General features: G+C 37.5%; 1 protein-coding gene across 10 annotated transcripts in view; it reads right to left on the bottom strand.

Annotated features, from left to right (window-relative positions):
* Positions 1-14,317, bottom strand: part of ABI1 (abl interactor 1) — a 117,831-nt gene that overhangs the window by 38,276 nt on the left and 65,238 nt on the right. The window lies entirely within an intron of this gene.

Genomic DNA, 14,317 nt, shown 5'->3' with positions numbered 1-14,317 from the left:
AGCCATTGCCTCTTTTTGTTCCATAATATATTAAGTATATACAGCAAACAGCCATGAAGGATAAAAATGTCTCCCTCGGGAGTGACAGGCAGGTTCATTTACTATCTAGTACAATAAAGATGACATCCCCCTCCAGGATTAACATCAGGCAGGCTACTTCCCATTATAAAAGTTGGGTTCCCTAACCTAGAGGGTTTTCTCCTGTAACACATAATACTGCAATACAGGAGAGGCATCACCACAGGCATCACTCAGCCCTCTTCACATCTCTATATGGAGCCTGGGCTTGGAAAACTAACACACATACCAACAATGGCTCTTGCTAATTTCATGAATAATAAAGTCCTAGGTCTATGACCCAGAAGTCTTTTATCTTCTACCACCATCTATGAAACTAAAGCAGGCTAAATTGCTAGCTTGCACAGATGGCAAATTCTCAGACCCTTCACAGTTCTTAAAAAAAAGCAAACCCATTTTTATTGTGAAACAGTTTATAGTCAAGCCAGTACCCTGGCTTCAGTAATTCTGAAGATTATCTGGTTACATGTTACAAATTGAATTTAAAAAGCTACATTTTGGGGGCACCTGGGTGGCTCAGTGGGTTAAAGCCTCTGCCTTCAGCTCAGGTCATGATCTCAGGGTCCTGGGATTGAGCCCCACATCGGGCTCTCTGCTCAGCAGGGAGCCTGCTTCCTCCTCTCTCTCTGCCTGCCTCTTTCTGCCTGCCAGTGATCTCAAATAAATAAATAAAATCTTAAAAATAAAATAAAATCTTTTTTAAAAGATACATTTTTTTAATCGCCTCTACTTATCTTTTAAATTCTTTCTTTTTCTGCGGTTGGGTGGCTCAGGTGGTTAAGCGTCTGACTCTTGGTTGCAGCTTAGGCCATGACCTCAGGGATGGTGAGATCAAGCCCCACATTGGGCTTGGCACTCATCCAGGAGTATGCTTGAAGATTCTCTCCCTCTGCTGCTCCCCCCACTCACACATGCACATGCTCCTTCTCTCTCCAAAATAAATAAATAAATCTTTTAAAAAATAAACAAACTGTTTCCTTTTCTAATAGCAGAAGTTTAATTAGTATAAATTTTAGCTAAATTCTGACTGACCTGGGATTAAGTCTGGGGATTCATAATTCCACAGAGAATACTGAGATTTCACTGAAGGGTAAAAAGAAAACATGGACCAACACTCACCTTGGTTTGTTCTTAACTCCCTAGACACTCATCTCTGTGTCCTTTGGGAGGTCACCTTACAGATGCAATGCCTCCACACTGCACCCTAGGTTCTCTCCACATTATAACCTCTCCTTGGCAAACTCATTCACATTCAAGTTTAAATTGCCACTTATAAACACATAAACCTTATCCTATACCTCTCCTTTGAGCTGCAGAATTGTACCCAAAAAAAGTGTAATTGGGCACCTGGTGGCTCAACCAGTTGAGCATCCAACTCTTGGTTTTAGCTCAGGTCACGATCCTGGGTCATGAGTTCAAGTCTCCCATCAGGATTCACGCTGAGCAGAGTCTGCTTAAGATTCTCTTCCTCTGCCTCTCCCCCATCCCCATGTTCTCTCTCTAAATCTTTTTTTTAAAAAGTATAACATTCCCATCAGATAACATCAATGGTACCTCAAAATGACAGTACCCAAAATCAGACATAGTCTACCCAACTCTATTTCAATGTTCCTACAACAGTTCTCTATCTAAAGTTACTAAGTCAGACATCTAGCACTTAGTTCATATCCAGTATCACTAAATCTTGTCACATTTTCCTTTAAGAAGTGTTGGTGATCATGCTTAGCGAAATAAGTCAATCGGAGAAAGACAACTATCATATGATCTCCCTGATATGAGGAAGTGGAGATGCAACATGAGGGGTTAAGGGGGTAGGAGAAGAATAAATGAAACAAGATGGGATTGGGAGGGAGACAAACCATAAATGACTCTTAATCTCACAAAACAAACTGAGGGTTGCTGGGGGGAGGGGGTTGGGAGAAGGGGGGTGGGGTTATGGACATTGGGGAGGGTGTGTGCTATGGTGAGTGCTGTGAAGTGTGTAAACCTGGTGATTCACATACCTTTACCCTGGGAGATAAAAATATATGTTTATTTTTTTAAAAAAAAAGAAGAAGTGTTGAGATGTGGACAAAAGGGAACCGCTGTGCACTGTTAGTGGGAATGCAAATGTAGAACAGTATGGAGGTTTCACAAAAAATTAGAAACTACCATATGATACAGTAATTCCACCTAAGTATTTATCTGAAGAAAATAAAAACACTAATTCAAAAATATACATGCACTCCCATGTTCACTGCAGCATTGTTTATAATATCCAAGATATGGGAGGGAAAAATCTAAGTCCATCAATGAATGAATGGATAAAGAAGTTGTGGTGTGTATATATATATATATACATACGCACACACACATATACATACCACCACAATGGTATATTATACAATGGAGTACTTTTCAGCCATAAAAAAAGTATGAAGTACTGTTACTTGCAACAACATGAACAGACCTTGAGGATATTATGCTAAGTGAAATAAGACAAAGACAATACCATATGATCTCACTTTATACTTGGAATGTAAAAAACAAACAACAAGCCCACAGGTACAGGGAACAGATTAGTATTTGCCAGAGGCAGGGGCTCAGCAAAATGGGTTAAGGGAGTCAAAAGGTACAACTGACAATAATAAAATAAGTTAGTCGTGGGGATGTAATATGCAGCATGTGACTATCGTTAATAATACTTTATTGTATATCTGAAAGTTGCTAAGAGTAAATCTTAAACATCTTCATCACAAGAAAATAATTTTTGTTAACTATGTTTGGGGACAGATGTTAACTAGACTTATTGTGGTGATCACTTTGCAATATATGCAAATAGTGAATCATTATGTTGCACAGCTGAAACTAACATGTCAATTTTACCTCAATTTAAAAACATACATGTATACAAACCAGAAATGTTTCCTTCTGTCTCCAACACCTTCATCCTAGTCAATCTACAGTATCATCTCTCACCTTAGTTACTGCAAAAGTTTCTAACTGATCCACTTGCAGTCAATCTATTCTCTTTCCAATCTGTTCTTTATGGTATAACCATGGTTATCTTTACAAACACAGTAAACTTGAGAAAACAAAATGAAAAACTTTGAAGACATCCCACCTGCTTAAATCCTATTAAAAGAACATCACACGTGGTTCCCAGTCTTCACAGGAAAAAAAAATTAAAAATGGCTCAAGTCCTTTCCCTATTTCTCTCAAATATCATGGTTAACTCTCCTTAAAATAATCTTTTTTCACCCTCCCTTATACACTGCAGATATATTCAGGACACTATTTCAAATTACTTGAAGTTTTTTTCTGAGTCCACTCCCTCCCCAGTTTCCCAAGTAAGAATTAACAAAAGTCCAAATCACAACCCTTCCTGCAAGGCACAGCCCTCCATATGGCAGGGTGAGTGAATACCGCAGGTAGGAGGAGGGGAACAGACTTGGAACATTTGTGTAACAACAGCATGCATATGCTCACCAAGCCAAAGTTAGCTTTTTCAGGGAGACTAATTCCTTCTCACACTTGAATTTCCTTACTTTCAGTTTTTTCATCTTTAGATATCAAAATAAGCAATTTGATGTAAAGGAAATTAGTTTTCAATAATAATATACTGGAGATAAAATTTAAGAGTTACCCTAGTTACCTAGTTACCCTAGTTACTGCAGCAATCCCTAGACCTATGAAGCATAGCTGAAAATTACACAAACACACAAAAATGAAATCAGAAAACCTAGGTTTGAACACTGGCTCTTTCAGGTACGATTGGGATTTCACACAAGCTTTTTAGCTAAGATTCCATTTTGCTTATATAAAATGGGGATGGGATAACAGAATAATATTGCTTGATACAAAAAAGTATTTTAAAAAACTAACCAAATCAGAATCTTACTTAAAAAAACTAACCAAATCGGAATCTTACTTATCAAACTATCCAATCTACAACCCTGAAGTTAAGGCAAAGTATGTCTAAAATATTAATGTGAAGGGCGCCTGGGTGGCTCAGGTCATGATCTCAGGGTCCTGGGATCAAGTCCCGCATTGGGCTCTCTGCTCAGCAGGGAGCCTGCTTCCCTTCCTCTCTCTCTGCCTGCCTCTCCATCTACTTGTGATTTCTCTCTGTCAAATAAATAAATAAAATCTTTAAAAAATTGTTTAAAAATAAATAAATAAAATAAAATATTAATGTGAAAAAAATGGACATACCACATTGTGTATTAGAACACTGAACCTGGAGTGAACTAAGTGCTAAGTGAACTAAGCCAAACACAGAAAGGCAAACACACAGAAGGAGATGGGGTGGGGAGGTGGAGGAAATGGAGAATCTAAAAAGCAGAATGCACAAAAACCAGAGTAGAAGATGGTTACCAGATTCTGGGAGTGGGAGAAATGGGAAGTTACTGGTTAAAGTTACAAAGTTGCAGCTACACAGAATGAGTGAGCCTAGAGATCTAATGTATAGCATGATGACAACAGTTAATAACACAATATAAACACTAAAAATTTACAAAGAGTAAATTTCAAGTGCTCTCATAATACACAATAGGTAACTATGAGAAGAAGTTAATTAGCTTGACTGTAGTAATCATTGCACTATGTAGATGTACATCAAATCATGTTGTATGCCTTAAATATACACAATTTTTATTTAAAAAAAATAAAAAAAGAAAGATGATGAATGTGAATTATGTTCAAATCTCCAGTTTTGCCACTAGCAATGGTAGAATTTTACAGTATTCCTCAGATCAGTCTAATGAGCTTACAATTATAGAAGTTCAAAACTCAGTGATCCGAAGGTAGTAGATAAGCCCTAAAGACTAAAACTGACTTGAAAGTAGATGTTACTGATGTGGCTATCAGTAGGACAAACTAGAGAAAAACCAGAAACCCAAAGAAAAGTTCTGATAAATGAAGATCATGTTTGATGATTCAGCACCTAAAGGAGTATCCAGTCAAAATAGAATGTACATGGAGATAAATTTGGAAGCAAAAGATAGAATGAACATGTTCAGAGGATCATCTATTAAGGGAAAAGTAAACTCCTAAAGACCTTATATATAATTCAAAGCTAAAAAAAACCAAGGAATTAAGTTCAACATAAGCAAATGACAATAAAACAGTTTAACAATTTCCTTGTCCAGTTTTGAAATTATGCAATGGTTTATAAAATTTTTAATTTTTTTAAAAGATTTTATTTATTTATCTGAGAGAGAGCAAGGGAGCAGGAGGAGAGGAAGTAGCAGGTGGAGAAGCAGACTCTGCACTGAGCTTGATCCCTGAACTCTGGGATGATGACCTGAGTTGAAGGCAGATGCCCAACTACCTGAGCCACACAAGCACCCCTGTAAAAATTGTTTTAATTTGAAGAAAGTCTTCACAGTTTAAAAATAATTTTAATTTTATGAATATTTTATGTTGCATTTTTAGCACACAAAATCAAATTGTACAATGGGCCAGGAACAAGATATAGTTGCAACAGTTGACTACAAAGCAAGTAAAACCTTTGAATTTGAATAGAAGAGGCATAATCTAGAGCTAAGATAACACAAACAGAAAACTCTTTTGACAGACTCAATACCAGTACAAATAATATCAAGAGTTGTGAGAGAAACATGACAATGTGGAACATAAGATAATCAAGAGAAATGATCAGAACATTCTAAAAAACCATAACAAACTCTCCCCAATCAGTTATAAATAAGGGAAGAAATAAGGAAACAGTGAAATGGGAGTTTGAAAAATTAACCTGGAAAAAAAAAATTATGTGGCCTTCCAAGCCAAGTATAACACACACCCACTTGCTCACAACCAGACTTTTCTCTCATTCCCCCAACCCCATCCAAAGAAGTATTGGTACCTAATCTTCCAAACAGATCTGCAACATCAATGACTCAAAAAAAAAAAAAAAAAAAAAAAAAAAAAAAAACCCAAGAGGTCTTTTATCGTTTCTAAGTATATACAGAAGGGCAAAACGGAAAGAATGACCAATGTAAGGTTAAAAAAAAAATGAGAAAGGGAGAGAAGTGACCTGCCCATTGAGGTTTATTATAAAGCCATACTGAGTAAGACTAATGGACAAATTCAACAGAAGAAGTGAACTCAGAAATAAGCTCATACTTAACTAGGAAACTTGGTACCGTACAGTGATGACATTAATAGGAAAGAATACATTATTCAAATGGGGCAACTAGTTTCCATATAGCAAGAAACACTAAAAACTGGATCCCTACTCACACTAAAGGAAAAAAAATCAATTCCAGATCCATTAAATGAAAATGCAAACAAGCAGCATATTTATATTTGAAATATTATACATAATATGAATGAATCACTATGAATGAACTATACATGAAGTACAGATACGTCTTAGAAACATAATGCTTAATTTTTAAAAAGCAAGCAATGTTAGACTACATCTAGCATGAACCAATGTTTACTAAACCCAAACATAAAGTTAAATAATTGTCTAGGAACACATATTTATGTGATAAACTTTTCTGAAGGGCAAGGAAATTGGGAGTATGGATTGAAGCACACAGGTAGAAGAAACAGAACTGATCATTTTCTAGTTAACTTTGGTGGTGGATTCACAGGTGTTTGTTTTATTATTACAAATGTTGTAACATGCATTCCATTTATTCTTTTGACTGTATTAAGTATAATTTTTCAAAAGTCTTTAATCACACACAAAGTACTAAATAGAGCACAGAGAAAAAGATGATTAATATTCTTCAAGCAGCATCACGGAACTCCATAAAAGAAACCTCATTTTAGCCAGCCATATTTGGCAGACGAAAAAGAAGAAAGGAGGGTGGGGGACAGAGGAAAATCCAAGTGGTGGAAACAGCATAAGCAAGGCAAAGAGACATGAAAATACAATACCTGGTTAGACATATGAGAAAATTTTTAACAGCATGAATAAAAATAAGTTAAATCTGCTCTGATTAAAAGTTAACAAGGGAATACTAAAGAAATTAGAAAATCAAATCTGGCCATTTCTTTTTAAAGGGTCAAACAGGCCCTTTATAATATAAGCAGATCAGGAATTGAATGGGCAAAGTAAATTTTGTGGAAAGCAAAGGTTCTAATTAAAATATTCCAGAAGTGAGTATATTTAGAAAGGAAAACATTAATCTTTTAAAAACAAATGTTGAAATAAGACAAATTTTGTAAGTACACAAGGTTTTTAAATAATACTTTAAGATATGATTATTTTACACTATTACTATTTTTTTTTAGAATTTTATTTATTTATTTGACAGAGAGAGATCACAAGTAGGCAGAGAGGCAGGCAGAGAGAGGAAGGGAAGCAGGCCCCTGCTGAGCAGAGAGCCCGATGTGGGACTCGATCCCAGGACCCTGAGATCATGACCTGAGCCGAAGGCAGTGGCTTAACCCACTGAGCCACCCAGACGCCCCTATTTTAAACTATTATATTGAAACAAGTTGTTTTAATTAAGTTCTCTATTCTTCCCCTTACCAAATCGGGGGGGGGGATAGAAAAACATGCTTTTTTTATAGGTCCTCAAAAAAAAAAAAAACAAAAAACCTAATTATCAAAAGACAGAAAGCTACCGCAGAAAAGTACAACACAGCAAAACTACTTAACATTTCACATATTTTCTACAGTATCATGTTGGAAGGTCTACTATCCTCACAATGGCCACTGCCAATACAGGGAGGGCATTATACATTTCAAGTAAAGAACCTCGTATATAAGTAAAGGCATGATAAATGTTTGCTGAAAGAATAACTACAGAATGAAAATCGAAACACTTTTGCCCTGAATAGAAAAGGGAGAGGAGTATAAAAGGGATAGAAAAAGTGTAAAAGAGTCCTGAGACAAGCCACACAGAGAAAGCCTTCAGCCAAGAAAGAAACAATCTTTGTTTGTTACTGCTATTTGGACCAGACTCTGGAAATGGCCCTATGCCCAAAATTCTGTGTTACAGAGCTTTGTTCAATAAGCTTGAAACAAGGTCTCAATCAACTGCAAAGTTAACTTGATTCAGAATGACCTATATATACACACTATAAAATAGAGCTATTTAGAAAAGATGAGCTGCAAAATAAGACTCTGGTACAAAAACATAATCTAAAACACTTGGATCAAAATTATCCTGAAATATTTTATCCTAGGAAAAACTGGATTTGTCACTAACACTTTGGCCCAGATCCAATTTTTCAGTACCACCCAATGACATTTTTCTGTCTCCTCTCCTCCTGCTTAAGAAAGTAAGACACAATGCAGAACACTACACATGGTGACTGATTATACATCTACCTCAAAAAAGAATTTTTTGTGCTTAATTTACTGATGACCATTTTTGATCCAAATTAGGATCTGTGGCAAATATGAACGTTTAAGAGAACATTAGATCACAGTTTATCTTCCAAATACCAGGTCATGAATTTGTACTTATTCCCCTACCTACCACTCCTTACTAAAAATTAATTTTTTTTTTTTTACTATTTCATAAGTGCCTCTCCCTTCTTAAAAAGATAATATATGTATTTAAAATTCTGCAGAAATGTCACGCATTATAGTCTAACAACTAAGAGCACAAGCTCAAGAACCTGACTGCATTGATTTAAAAGTAGACTCTACGGGACACCTGGGTGGCTCAGTTGGTTGGACGACTGCCTTCGGATCAGGTCATGATCCCGGAGTCCTGGGATCGAGTCCCGCATCGGGCTCCCAGCTGCATGGGGAGTCTGCTTCTCCCTCTGACCTTCTCCTAGCTCATGCTCTCTCTCACTGTGTCTCTCTCTCAAATAAATAAATAAAATCTTTAAAAAAAAAAAAAAAAGTAGACTCTACGTTTACTAGCTCTGTGACCTAGAGAAAGTGAGTTAAACTCTCCATGCCCTCAGTTTCTTACTGTACAAATGAGATACAAAAATAAAAAAATTTACCAACCTCACACAATTATTGTGAGGATGAAATGAGTTATTATACATAAAGGATGTTCAGCACTGTCTAGCATACAGAAAGAACTAAATGTTAGCTTTTATTGTTATTTTTATTACTCTGCTCCCCAATCCATATGCATGCATTTAACTGAGTTTACTAGACCTTAAACCAGTTAAAGCCTAAAGCTAAAAATAAACACAACTTTTGGGACACCTGGGTGGCTCAGCTAGTGAAGTGTCTGCCTTCAGATCAGGTCATGATCCCAGGGTCCTGAAATCAAACCCTGCACTGGGCTCCCTGCTCAGTGGAGAGCCTCCTTCTCCCTCTCCGTCTGCTACTCCCACTACTTGGGCTCTCATACTCTTTTAAATAAATAAATAAAAACTTTAATAAATGAATGAATAAATAAAAAAGAGGAACAAAGCTAAAAGCTGGATAACAGAGTCCGTGTCTATACACTAAATAGTGGACTTTCCCCCCTTTCCACTCACCATGCTCTCAAAATGCCAGCATTCCCTCATGAATGCAACTCTCATAAAAAATTAGAAAATTTGGGACAGGAGGCGGGGGGAAAAAAAATAGAAAATTCTCCAAAACAGAAGTATAATGGCACAAGAACAGACTCCTACATACTGAAAATCTGCTGTGCCCCTGCTTAAAACCCAGTCACCCATCAAGTGAGAATCTGTCAGAGTTTCTACTTAAGCATTTCAGTTCTTCATTCTTAAATAGAAACAGCCAAGGATCTCTACATTATTTGAGTCCATATTTCATAAAGGGGGGGCAAAAACTTTAAAAAAAAAAAAAAAGATTTTTCAGAGATCAGAAAAATACTTCAAAACAAGGATTTAGGGGCGTCTGGGTGGCTCAGTGGGTTAAGCCTCTGCCTTCGGTTCAGGTCACCATCTCAGGGTTCTGGGATCAAGCCCTACATTGGGCGCTCTGCTCAACGGGGGGCCTGCTTCTCCCTCTGCCTCTGCCTGCCTCTCTGTCTGCTTGTGATCTCTATCAAATAAATAAATAAAATCTTAAAAACAAACAAACAAACAAACAAGGATTTATATTATATGCAGGAGAATTCAACATAATCCATTACTAAGAATTTAACTTTTGAAAAAAGAACAAGAAAACTCTTAAAAATTAAAAAGAATAGTAAAAACTAAAATAAATAAGGGGTACCTGGGTGGCTCCGTGGGTTAAGCTGCTGCCTTCAGCTCAGGTCATGATCCCAGGGTCCTGGGATCGAGCCCCACATTGGGCTTTTTGCTGAGCAGGGAGCCTGCTCTCCTTCCTCTCTCTGCCTGCCTCTCTGCCTACTTTTGATCTCTGTCAAATAAATAAATAAAATTTTTTAAAAATAATAATAATAAGAAGAAGAAGAGATAAAGTGGAGGGGCACCTGGGTGGCTTAGTGGGTTAAAGCCTCTGCTTTAGGCTCAGGTCATGATCCCAGCATCCTGGGATTGAGCCCCGCATCGGGTTCTCTGCTCAGCAGGGAGCCTGCTTCCTCTCTCTCTCTCTCTCTGCCTGCCTCTCTGACTACTTGTGATCTCTGTCTGTCAAATAAATAAATTAAAAAAAAAAAATAGATATAGTGGAATTTATAGTTAAGTCTCCCAAAGAGATGGAAACTAAAAAGGAAAATAGCACTAAAGTATTAACACAAAAGGTCTAATATCTGAATAGAACATCTAGAAAAAAAGGATCGGAGAATATAATGGAAAAGAAATTATTAAATGACACTGTATCCCAAAAATATAGTAGCATCTCTCCAAGTGCCAGCACAACGTACACATCTTCCTCAACTGACAATGGGGTTATATCCTATTGAACCTATAAGCTGAAAATATTGTAAATCAAAAGTACGTTTTATTCAAACAAAAGACCTCATGTATTACTGAACCAACCTATTAGTGCAGAAGCCTAGAAACAGGGGAAAAAAAAAAACTTCCCTTCCGAATAACCTAACAAGCATTATAGCTTCACCTAGCCAAACTTAAACCTTCTCGGAACACCTGTATTAGCCTACATTTCATACAAAGCCATTTTATATCAAAGTCTTAAATATTTCATGTAATTTACTGAATACTCTATTGAAAGTAAAAGACAGAATGGCTTCATGGGTACATAATGGTCTTAAGTGTATCGAAGTTGTTTACCTTCCTGAAAGAGCTGAGATGCCTGCTGCCCAGCATCACAGAAGAATATCGTACATCATATTACTAGACCAGGAAATGATCAAAATTCAAAGTACAGTTTCTACTGAATGCATATCATTCTTACACTGTCATAAAGTCAAAAAATCTTAAGTCAACTGTCATAAGTAGGGGACCATATCTATTTTTAAAGACCAGTATCAAGTTATATATAGCCCTATGAAATTTCAAAATATCACAGCTAAAGACAAATATTCCAAAGGTTTCCAGAGAGAAAAAGGCAAGTTACACACAGAAGATCTAAAATCAGAGACATAGGGCACCTGGGTGGCTCAGTGAGCTGAGTGTCCAACTCTTGGTTTTGGTCAGGTCATGATCTCATGGGCCATGATGGGATAGAGCCTTAACACTGGGCTCCACACTCAGCCAAGGAGTCTGCTTAAAGATTCTCTCCCTCTGTCCCTCCCCCTCCTCTCTCTTTCTCTCTCAAATAAATAAATAAATCTTTAAAAATAAATAAGTAAAATAAAATCAGAGACACATCAGAAAGTTCAGTGACAATACTGCAACCTAGCAGAAATGGTCTACTGCCTTTAAAAGTTTGAGGGTAAATAGTCTACAACTAAGAGCAGTATAGTATAGCAATAAAGCAGATTTTTTTTTTAAGATTTTATATTTTTAAGTAATCTCTACACCAAATGTGGGGTTCAAACCCACAACCACAAGATTAAGAGTCACACACTCCACCAACTGAGCCAGTGAGGCATCCCAGTGATAAGCAGATTCTAAACCCAGACTGCATGGTTAAATAGCTATATGAACCTAAATAAGTCACATTAACTATTCGTGTATTAGTTTCTTTGTAAGATGGGACTGCTGTGAGGCTGAATTAAGTGGTCGGTGTTCACATGTATAAAAAGCCTGATACACAGCACTCACTACATGAGTGCTCTAGAGAGCAAGAATGGACTTAGAAAGGGGTAATCCAGAACCTGACTTTTCATTATAATCCTTTAGGTAACATCTGAATGGCTTTTAACCACATCTACATATTACTGAAAAGAAGTAGGAAATTGTGAAATGAGCTCAATGGTAACAGCTGGATACAGAATAATATCTATATACCCTTCGCTCAGATGAGACAGAAAATAACACTTACTTTTTTTTTTTTTTTAAAGAGAACCACCTGACCAGATAATCAGAGTGGGTTCAGATTAAAATTTAAATTTTTTTTTTAAGATTTTTATTTATTTATTTGACAGAGAGAAATCACAAGTAGATGGAGAGGCAGGCAGAGAGAGAGAGAGGAAAGCAGGCTCTCTGCTGAGCAGAGAGCCCGATGCGGGACTCGATCCCAGGACTCTGAGATCATGACCTGAGCCGAAGGCAGCGGCTTAACCCACTGAGCCACCCAGGTGCCCCCGGGTTCAGATTAAAATTTAAAAAGACAGTGTGTTGGTAAGAGTAAAATACAGTGTTCAATTAGATAAAATGTTTTTAATCTGACTTAACGGATCAGTTTACTCAACGATGAGACTCACTGAGTTTTTTTTAGAAAAGCTAAATTAAAAGCACTTTAAATTCAAAAATAATAGGAAAATAGAAGTGACAGGATTTACATCTTATTAAAACTCATTAATACTTGGGACACCTGGGTGACTCAGTTGGTTAAGCGGCTGCCTTCGGCTCAGGTCATTGATTCCACGGTTCTGGGATCAAGTCCGCCATCTGGCCCCTTGCTGGGCAGGGAGCCTGCTTCTCCCACTGCCCCTCCCCCAACTTGTGCTCGCTTGTTCTCTCTCTCTCTCTCTCTGACAAATGGATAAATAAAATTTAAAAAAAAATTTTTTTTTAAACTCATTAATACCTTGCTAATACACAGAATGGCAACTGGGGCAATATGGCAGATTAGATAACCTGAAAACTCTCCCACTACAAACTATCTAAATATCCTTAACAGACCACGACAGCATCTTTTAAAAATTGATAGGAAAAAAAAAATCATAGCCCAATGCTAAAGAGAGTAAAGAAAATCCTAGAAGGGGAAGAAGGAAGGACTAAAACCCAGAGCCGAAACATGAAAGAAGCTACTCTATAGAGACTTGCTAGCTTCTAAAAAGGGGGCTTGGACTTTTATGCCAAATGGGAACAAAATATAAGGCTTCAGTTTGCTGAAGGTGGGAAGGCAGAACTCACATGGCAAAGGGAAGACTTTGCATATATGATTAAGTTAAGGGTCTTGAGCACAAAGATTACCTGAGATTTCTGAGGTGGGCTCCTATAATGAGAAAGGTCTTTAAAATGGAAAGAGGGAGCCAGGAGAGTTAATGCTGATCAGAGAGTAACTGCCATGTGAAATGACTCAACTGGCCATTTCTGGCTGGAAGATGGAAGAGGCCACCAGCCAAGAAATGCAGGGGGTTTCTAAAAGCTGAAAAAGGGTAAGAGAGGGGCACCTGGGTGGCTCAGTGGGTTAAAAAGTCTCTGCCTTCGGCTCAGGTCATGGTCCCAGGGTCCTGGGATCAAGCCCCACGTCGGGCTCTCTGCGAGGCAGGGAGTCTGCTTCCCCGCCCCCGCCTGCCTCTCTCTGCCTACTTGTGATCTCTGTCAAATAAATAATAAAAAAAAACTTAAAAATAAAAGGATAAGAGAACAGATTCTCCCACTGAATGTCCAGAAGGAACACAGCCTGGTCCACATGTCAATTTTGGCTCAGTGAAACCCATTTCCGACTTCTGACCTCTGTAACTATAAGGATAGTGAAGTTACATGATTTTAAGCCACTAAGTTTGTGGTAATTTGTCACAGCAGCTACAGAACGAACACACACACACACACACACACACACACACACACACGCGGTGGGGAGGGGCAGCAGTTGTCCTAGGAAGTGAAATGTGTTCCTCTGAAGTCTTTAACTTCAAAACAGTCCAGTACTGATGGTATCCCTAACAAAACCAGGAGTATATCTTCAATTTATCTTATCAACGTATTCCTCTTACACTAGACAGATCTCAAAGATGAGACCTTAAGATGGACTCACAATCAAAATTTATAAAGCTTGTAAGGAAATAATTCACCATAACCAAGAAACAAAATACTCATGCACACACATACATACACACACAAAGGACTCTGAAGAATGTTAATCCAAAGAGAATGTTAATCTAGAAAAAGAGGG

Source organism: Mustela putorius, unplaced genomic scaffold, assembly GCF_011764305.1.
Source record: "Mustela putorius furo isolate JIRA1106 unplaced genomic scaffold, ASM1176430v1.1 tig00000827_pilon_pilon_pilon, whole genome shotgun sequence".
Taxonomy (NCBI): Eukaryota; Metazoa; Chordata; class Mammalia; order Carnivora; family Mustelidae; genus Mustela; species Mustela putorius.
The sequence above is the reverse complement of the archived record's forward strand: the minus strand, read 5'-3'. Positions and strand labels throughout refer to the sequence as shown.